The following is a 9,850-nucleotide window of genomic DNA, read 5'->3' on the forward strand; positions in this document are numbered from 1 at the left end:
ATTGCAGATGGTAATTGCAGCCATGAAATTAAAAGATGCTTGCTCCTTGGAAGAAAAGCTGTGACCAACCTAGACAGCATATTAAAAAGCAGAGACATTACTTTGCCAACAAAGGTCCATCTAGTTAAGGCTATGGTTTTTCCAGTAGTCATGTATGGATGTGAGACTTGGACTATAAAGAAAGCTGAGAGCCAAATAATTGATGATTTTGAACTGTGGTGTAGGAGAAGACTCTTGTGTCCCTTGGACTGCAAGGAGATCCAACCAGTCCATCCTAAAGGAAATTAATCCTGAATATTCATTGGAAGGACTGATGTTGAAGCTGAAACTCCAATACTTTGGCTACTTGATGCGAAGAACTGACTCATTTGAAAAGACCCTGATGCTGGGAAAGAGTGAAGGCAGGAGGAGAAGGGGATGACAGAGGATGAGATGGTTGGATGGCATCACCGACTCAATGGACATGAGTTTGAGTAAGCTCCGGGAGTTGGTGATGGACAGGAAGGACTGGCATGCTACAGTCCATGGGGTTGCAAAGAGTCGGACACGATTGAGCGACTGAACTGAGTCTCTTCAATTACATAGAAAACAAAAAGAGTTATAAAACAAAGTAACGATAGTAGTACTAGCTTTTATCACTATACATATATTTACCTTTTCCAGGATTCTTTACTTCTTCAACATGGTTTCTCATAACTCTCTAGTTATCCTTTCACTGCAACCTGAAGGACTCCTTTTAGCATTTTTTGCAGGAAAGGTCTACTGGTGACAAACTCAACTTTCACTTATCTGGGAATGTCTTAATTTCACCTAATAAATGAAGGACAGTTTTGCCAGATATTGGATTCTTGGTTGACAGGAAAACATTTCCTTTATCACTTTGAATATATCAACTCACTGCTTCTGGCTTCCAAGGTTTCTAAGAGAAATCTGATAACAGTCTTTTTGAAAATCTCTTGTATGTGTTGTTTCCTTCTTGCTGCTTTTAAGTAATGGCCTTTTAATAATTTGCACTGTGTCTTGGTGTGCATCTCTTTGAATTCATCCTACTGGGAGTTTCTTGAGCTTCTTGAATGTTTATATTTGTGTATTTCATCAAATTTGGTAAGCTTTCAGACATTATTTCTTCAAAAATCTTCAGTCTCTTTCTCTCTCATCTCCCTGTAGGACTCCCACGATGTATAGGTGTTCCACAGGTCCCTTACATTCCATCCAGTTTTCTTCTTTTTTCTTTCTATTCCTCAAAGTCAATCATTTCACTTATATTGTCCTCAATTTCCCTGACTCTTCTTCCTTCTTGAACATTCCTTCAAATTCTTCCAGTGAATTTTTCATTTCAATTATTGTAATTTTCAGCTCTAAAATTTACTTTTGGTTCCTTCTTATGTTTTTTATATCTTTTTTGATCTTTCCATTTTGTTCATTCATTGTTTTCTTAACTTTGTCCACATCTTCTTTTAGCTCTTTGATCATCTTTAAGACTATTGGCTTAAAGTCTTTGTCTAGTAAGCCCATAATCTGATCTTTCTCAGAAATAGTTTCCATTGTTTTTCCATTGATTTACCTCCTCCCCTTTGGAGTGGGCCATACTTTCCTGTTTCTAGTATGCTTTGTGACTTATTTAAATGGATATTTGGATCTTATAATGTAGTAACTGTGGAAATCAGATTCTGCCCCTTCTTTAGAATTTGCTGCAGTGTATGTGTGTTTGTGTTATATGCTGTCTCTATGGGATCAGTCTGAGATGTACTTGTAAGGTCTGTGTGGTACCTTTCTAAATCCTCCCATATATATGCTTGCTTTTGAATATCCTAGACCTTAAACATCTGGCTTCCAAAAGGATTAAAAGTGAAAAATAAAGAATGGGGAAATATGGTGCTGGCCCTTTAAATCTCCTAGAAGCAGTGGGGCTAGTTGGTGAGTCCAGGTATCCAGGAGGGAAAAAGACAAGACACAGCAGGTATTAGCCAGTCTTTACCTGGTGATCAGACATGTCAGGGACAGGGACCAGGCTAGCTGCTGCAACTGAGAGCAGTGAAAGGCCCGGCTGGCCAGGAGGCCTCCACACAGGCTGGTACTTTCCTGGAAGGACAGTGGAGGAGAGGTCCAGTTGAACTCTTCAGGGCAGAGGCAACCACAAGATTGGGTTCTCCTCAAGGTCTACGCTTTTTCCACTGCACTCTCCTCACTGCCCCCTAACCGCCTTCTGTCCCTCAGGCTGCCCTATCACTCACTCCATCTCTACAATATTCTTCTGTTTCAGAAGGAGGCTCATAGTTCCTTAAGAGCTGCAAGCACAAGAGGTACCCCAGAAAAACAAACTTGCAAGAACATGCCTATACAACTTGCAAGATAGGCTAAATGACACAGTAAAACTGGATAAAATTGGAGGAGGAGGAGGTGGCAGACCAGGTTCTAATTATTCCCCTTAGAGGAGAGAGTGAAACTCCTTAGCCTGGTTCAGGAACTGTTTCAGATTTCCTAACTTGCCCCTGTAGCTTTTTCTCCTGATCACTGAGGCAGAATGGCCCTCAAGTATGTAACATGACTGAGGGGTTTAAAGATTAACAACTCCCTCAGAACCTGGAGAGATTAACATGACCTCATCTTCTAATGCCAAAACCTTCACACCACTTCCTCCCACACTGACCCTGATGGAGTTAACAATCCTCCTATCTTTGGCTGTCCTCCACCCACCTCCCAAGAAGAACATTCCGGCTTGAAAGAAAGGGCCTAAACATACACTAGGCTCCCCTCTGCAGAGACTGACCTGGAGGACATGCCTGCCACCCCAGTCTTCTCTGCTGTCTTGTCCCTGAGGGGCCATCAGTGATGGGATGGAAGTGCCCACTGGCCTTAGCTGTGGCTGGAGCACAGAACTCTTTCTGGATGGTCCTTCGAGGGGCTGCGAGGGTGACTCCACTCACTCCTGCCCCCTTGGCCTGCCAGGTGCTCTGAGACCTGAGAAAGGCAGAGCCTGTATTGTGGAAACATCTGGGAAAGAAATAAAGTCTGTTTCTACCTCTCAACCCTAGGGATCTGAAAGCCAAACTCTGGAAGGCCTTAGAAGCCAAATGAGAGGGTAGAAACAAGAGCTGGGTTGGTGCTGGGGAGAAGGTTCTCTAAAACCTAAAAGGATTTAAGAGAGGGAAGAGCATTCCAGAGAAATGCCGTGGTGAGCACTGACCCCAGCAGGCTTTGATCTGTAAACATGATGTTTTCCTCTTGTTTTTCCCTTTCTTAAAAGTCCCAGCTCTGTTAGTGACTCATTCAACAAACATTTCAGTACCTCTGTGTGAGGCTGGGAGTATGACTCTGCGAATGCAAAGAAACAATTCCTACCCTCAGGAAGCCTATGGTTGAGAATTGTGCTGAGTCACTGGGGATCCACCAGACACATGTGGCCACTGAGAGCTTGAAATGTGTCCAGTGCCACTGAGGAACTCAGATCTTCATTTTATTTAATTTTAATTAACTTCATTTTTTAAGCTGATACTCAGTTCCATCATTGAAATCTTTTAGGTATATTTGGGATGATCTGGGTATGTGACTCAATTTTTTTCAACTGTAAATGCTTATAAATCTAGACACAGGTTAAGTATTTCCAATGAAAATTTAGGATCTGAATTGAGACATGCTCTAAGTATAAAATACACTCTGGATTTCAAAGACTTAGTAGGGACAAAAGAGCTTGTAAAATATCTTATTAATCATTTTAATTTGATTTACATGTTGAAATTATGATATTTTGGGTATTGGGTTAAATAAAATATATTGTTAAAGTTACTACTATAAACTTTTTAATGAGGCTAGGCAATGGCAACCCACTCCAGTACTCTTGCCTGGAAAATCCCATGGACAGAGGAGCCTGGTAGGCTGCAGTCCATGGGGTTGCTAAGGGTCGGACACGACTGAGTGACTTCACTTTCACTTTTCACTTTTCTGCATTGGAGAAGGAAATGGCAACCCACTCCAGTGTTCTTGCCTGAAGAATCCCAGGGACGAGGGAACCTGGTGGCTGCCGTCTATGGGGTCACACAGAGTCGGACACGACTGAAGTGACTTAGCAGTAGCAGTAGAACACTTAAAATTAGACAGGTGGTTGGCATCATGTGAATATTCCTCGATTTAGGAGAGATTATGTCCCCATAAACCCACTGTAAGTTGAAAATGCATTTAATACACTTAGCCTAACTTAAAAGTTCTCAGAGCACGTACATTAGCCTGCTGTTGGGCAAAATCAATAACACAAAGCCTATTTTATAATAAAGTATTGAATATCTTATGTAATTTATGGAATATCATGCTGAAAGTGTGAAACAGAATGACTGTCTGCTACCAAATGGTGGCCAGTGCATCAGGTTGTTTATGCACATGTCTGGCTGGGAGCTGCTGACAGGCCACTGCCCAGCATCACAAGAGGGTGTCATACCTCACATCCCTAGCCCGAGAAGAGAGCAAAATACAAAATTCAAAGCACCACTTCTGGGCTTCCTTGGTGGTCTAGGGGTTAAGAATCCGCCTGCCAATGCAGGGGACTCAAGTTTGACCTCTGGTCTGGGAAGATCCCACATGCCTCAGAGCAGCTAAGCCCATGTGCCCAGCAAATACTGAAGCCCACGCAATACAGCCTGCACTCTGCAACCAGAAAAGCTACTGCAATGAGTAGCCCTACATGCCACAACAAAGAGCAGCCTCTGCTCACCACAACTAGAGAAAGCAATGGAGACCTAGTGCCGCCGAAAATAAATAAATCTTAAAAAAAAAAAAAAAGGCCCTGCTTCCACTGGACCCTTATGCTGGTTCGACTATCGTAAAGTCGAACCAGCATAAATGAGGGACTGTCTGCATTTCCTGAGGATGGCGCTGGTAGAGAGCTTGAGGAAATCCTAGAAGGGCCAACTGGTGTGGCAGTGTCTGGAGGACCAGGAGAGAATAGTCAGGAAAGTCTGAAGAGCCAACTATGAGTGGGACCTTGGAAGGTACACTTATTCTGAGCAGAGGGAGGAAGGACACAAACAGAAGGCAATAGGCACTTTCAGGAACTGCAGGGGGATGGGAGTGCTGGCCAGAGAGGAGGCAGGGCTCTTCAGTTCACCCTGCACTGGCAGCCACAGCCCATAATCAAGGAGGCAGTTGAGGAAAGCAAAGGCAATGGCAGGTGCTGGGGTAGGGGGCTGCCCCTCTGTTCCCACACTTAGGCTTCCCTCGACCTGAAAGCATGTTTGTGCTGCTTTCCTTGGGCTCCCAAATTGAGAGAGACTACTGGGTCCTGAAGTCCATCTAGACATTTCAACACACACTTAATGATGTGAGCTACATCCTATGTCTAAAGGCAGTGCAGGGATCTTGGCTTGAGATAAAGAAAATCCAAAACCTTGCCTCAGTCGCCAAGATGACAAAACGATGTACTTTCTGAGTTGTTCACGGGGCAGGGTGGGGGTGCCAGGGGGCGGTGATGAATTTCACTTCTCAGGTGTAGCATTTGAAATGAACACTAAGTCCACTGAGTTGTGTCTTGCAGGGACTTCCAGAGCAAGCTCCAGGGCAAGTTGAGCCAAACTTCCAGGGCAAGTTGAGCTGAAGTGCTTTCAGAGGCTGCCTAGGGAGAGCATCACTCAGAACTGTCAGCAGCCTCACAGAAGCAGCTGCCACAGGGCTGAGTTGGGAGGCAGAGGTGCTGTGGAGACCCCAGGAATGACGGTCGGAATTCCTGCAATTTATAAGTCCAGAGGGAACCAGACTCAAAATGCAGGTACTTGGAGTCCCTGCAACCCTGTTTTTATTCTGGGCCCTGGGAATATGGATCACATTCTTTACAGAGCATAAAAAAAGAAGTACCCATTTAATTGATTCTAAAATTCACTCATTGGGACTTCCCTGGTGGTCCAGTGGCTAAGACTCAATGCAGGAGGCCTGGGTTTTTACCAGATTCGGGGAACTAGATCCCACATGCCACAACTAAGGATTTCTCAGGCAACACCAAAGATTGAAGATCCCAGATTCTGCATGCTGCAACTAAAACCTAGCACAGCCAAAAATATTAATAAATAAAATATTTTAAATGCACTTATTTTTTCCACATGCGAACATCTCTAAAATCAAAATGTCTTACAATCAGCAACACTTTGTTGTTTGCATCGTTGCTGTTGTTGTTTAGTCACTGAGTTGTGTCTGACTCTGTGTGACCCCATGGTTTATGTAGCCCGCCAGGCTTGTCTGTCCATGAGATTCTCAGGCAAGAGCACTGGAGTGGGTTGCCATAGAGTTTCTAAAACTTCTTATTTGTCCATAAAGTAACAGTGCATCTGACCACTGAGGAAATAGAGTCTGTGTGCTTTTTTCTTCTTTGACATCTTTGGTTACGGTCTGCTTCTCAGAGCAGATTTGTGTATTCCGTTAATATTTTGTTACGCAGAGTGTGTGTAGGGCCTAAAAGAACACTTCAGCGCAGACATAGAACTGCACAGGTTCCTTTAGTGGGCCAAACGGCCAAGGGCCACAGTGGTGTGGGGAACACTCACCCAAGCTAGTGACAGCGGGCTGTGTCACAAGATTTTAGGACACGGGCCATCAGTGGGGTGTCTCTATCTCACCTCTCACCCACATCTGGTGGCTAGTTGGTTAATTGGTGCCTTCAGGCCGAATATAGATTTCCTTCACCTGGAAAATAAGGATGATAAACCCATCCTGTCTCACAAGGTGGCTATGTGAATCAAGCGACAGTGATCTGCAGACTCTGAAGGGTTGTACCCAATTACAGTATAAGCAAAGGAAGTTGTCATTTGAGTAGATTCGACTAAGATTAAAAGATAGAAACTGTATCAGAGAGACACAGGCAATCCTTGATCCTCTAATCCAGGCACATGCCCTGTATGTACTGCTTAACTTTTTTAAAAAATTATTAATTTATGATTTTTGGCTATGTCAGATCTTAGTTGTTACAATGCGTGGACTTCCTTCTAGTTGGGACTTGAGATCTCAGCAGCTGCTGCACACACAGGGGCTTTAGTTGCCCTACAACATGTGGGATCTTAGTTTCCTGACCAGGAATTGAACCTGCATCCCCTGCATTGGAAGGTGGATTCTTAACCATTGGACCATCAGGGAAAGTTCTATGCTTACTTCTTTTTTTTTCAATTTGTCAGCCTTTCCTCAATCTCTCTGACTTTTAAAGGCAGTAATTCTCAACCTGTCTGCACAAGAATTACCTGAAGAACTTTTAAAACGATACTGGGTCCAACATTACAGGCCAGTGAAGTAGGAATCTCCGAATGTGGTGGCATCTGGAGGTTTAAAAGCTCTCTGGGTGATTCTCTCGTGAGCCAGGATTGAATAGTTGCTTCACAGAGCATGCTGTTCTCATCAGAAACATGGGATGTCTGCACTCCAGGATTTTGCCAGATGTCAGTCTAAACCCTCTTGAGAATTATCAAATGCTCCACTGCAAGAAATAATGTTCTTTAGATTATTTCTGTACTTTATTCATTCCTTTAGATACTGATAATGCTAGATTAAAACAGACTTTCAGAAAGTGAGTCTTTAGACCATAATTTTTTTTTAAATTGAGGTAAAATACACCTAATATAAAATTCACCATTTTAACCTTGACCACACTGCTCTGTCATAAAACCGCTTTAACCCAGCAGAGCTTTGGCATCTTGTCGTCCGCCTGCCGTTACGGGAGAACCTGGGGAAAGTCCCCTCTATGGACTGGAGACCCTCTGACATCACCACAAGACAGGTGCTTCTGCTGTGGGAAGCAGAAGGGAGGCACAGCCTGTGGCTGTGAGTTATTGTTCTTACAAAAGGTGCTCAAAGACCTGTGTGTCCCTTCCCTGATTGCTTGTTATAGACTTTTGACAAAGCAGTAAACTAAAGTGTTTTCAGTCCCACTCTTTTTGTGTGTTTACTTCAGAGAAGAGGGTGAGCACTGTAGCTCAGGGCCCAGGAAGAAGTGAGCGACGTGTGACTGGCTGTCACCTGCCGCCCACAGTGCTTGCTAAGGAAACCAACAGTCCTCCGCCTCTGTGAGCTGCCCAGGGTGTCCTGCGGAGGCCTGGGCATGTCAGGGACCAGTCACTCCACAAAGTCCAGTGGATGGAGTCAGGCCTGGATCATCCAGACAATGGAAGAACTGCAGCTCCTGGGAGAGGGCAGGGTGGGCACTGGCCCTCGTGGCGGGGGCCCTGTGATGCCCTGGGCATTGTGCTCATGAGAGGCCCAGTACAGCCTGGCCAGGAGGGAGAGGCAGTCCTCATCTTGGTGGATGCTAAACCAGTTCTTTAGAAGGATGTTGGAAGAAATAGCCTCCTGAAGCCTGTCACTGAATTTTCCCTTGTGAGTGATGTGGAGGGCATTCACTCTAACAGGATCCTCCAGGAAATGTTCCTCTAAGGGGTCATTACCAGAACAAGGGCACTTTCTCCAAGCCGCTTGTTCATTTTTAAAAATTGTTCTAGACCCAGAATTGGATAACAAATTGTACTTCACTCTTTGCCTTTCCTTGTAGGAAATTTACAGCCAAATTTTGTCACCTGGAGAGAACACAAGGTCTCACATTGTTCATTCTGTATTAATCTGGCCTCTGACTCGGCAGTATTTCTTTTCCTTTTGTTGTACTTTCCCCTGATTTACCTCACTTTTAAAAATTCCGTATGTCTTTTTTATGTCTCTTGAAAATGCCTCTTGGAAACAAGGAGAGACCAGAGTGGGGGCGAGAGAGAGACATGGGCACCTGAGAAGAACAACTGTTACAAAAGAAAGCAGCACTGGACAACCTACATCACCAGACACAGAAATGTTTTGAAAGATGGGCCGAGAATTTTAATCGCTGGACACTGTCCCTTCCCTGCACTGCAGCCAGGGACAACCAGGAACATAGCCATGGTAGTAAGACAGCTTTACTGACCCTCGCAGCCAAGAAAAACCCTCGGAAAGCCAGAGAGTGTCTCAGGAAGAGGGTTCTATCACAGAATTTGGGTTCTGGTTGGCTAATTTGGGAGAGGTCCAAGGAAGCAGGGGCTACCTCTAGATTTAATGCTGTCAGAAAGCGGGGAGCAGATTCTGTGGTTGGGTATTTTGTGGGTTACACAGTGATCTTGTTTTTGTCTGTGATTAGGTAAAATTATAGGGTGGTCTTGTTTTGTCTTATTTTATCATGAGCTCAGAATAACTATGAGACTGTTATTCTGTGGGGCTACTTGTCCAAGAGGAGAGCAGGGCCCTGCTGCGAGCATCAGAGCAGCTTGCAATAACATTGAGGCCTTGCTCGAAACGGCAGATCAGCTCCAGACACCAGGGACTGCTTCCTTTCTTTCTCAGCACCACCCCTCTGCTTTCCCCATCCCCATCTTGGGACCAAAGACAGACAAAGTCAGACCACAGGATGCTTATCCAGGGATCCCAGAGTTCCTCCAGTGTCAAGATTTTGCTAAGAGAATGGTGTACATTGACAGCAGTCTAATTAAACTGAAGGTACTCTTTTCCTCTCCTGTTGCAGGATGAATGGCTGAACTACATGAGGTGACAGTGGCTGTGCAGTCACATTTAAGACTCAGTACATGAACATCAGCCAACTGTCAAATATGCAGTTGTCAGAAACTAAATGGCTTTCAGTCCTTGTAATACATCTCCAAACAGAAAGGTAAAGGGCTACTTCCCTTTTCAGGAAAACAAAGGAATTAAATTATCCTCTTAAATAGAATTGATGCTATTAGCTTTTGAATTTTCTAAGTTCTGTTCCTATATATATATATACTCAGTCATGTCCAACTCTTTTGGGACCGCATGGACTGTAGCCCACCAGGCTCCTCTGTCCATAGGATTATCCAGGCAAGAATACTGGAGT

This window comes from Bison bison, unplaced genomic scaffold (assembly GCF_000754665.1).
Source record: "Bison bison bison isolate TAMUID 2011002044 unplaced genomic scaffold, Bison_UMD1.0 scf7180017864519, whole genome shotgun sequence".
In the NCBI taxonomy this organism is placed as follows: Eukaryota; Metazoa; Chordata; class Mammalia; order Artiodactyla; family Bovidae; genus Bison; species Bison bison.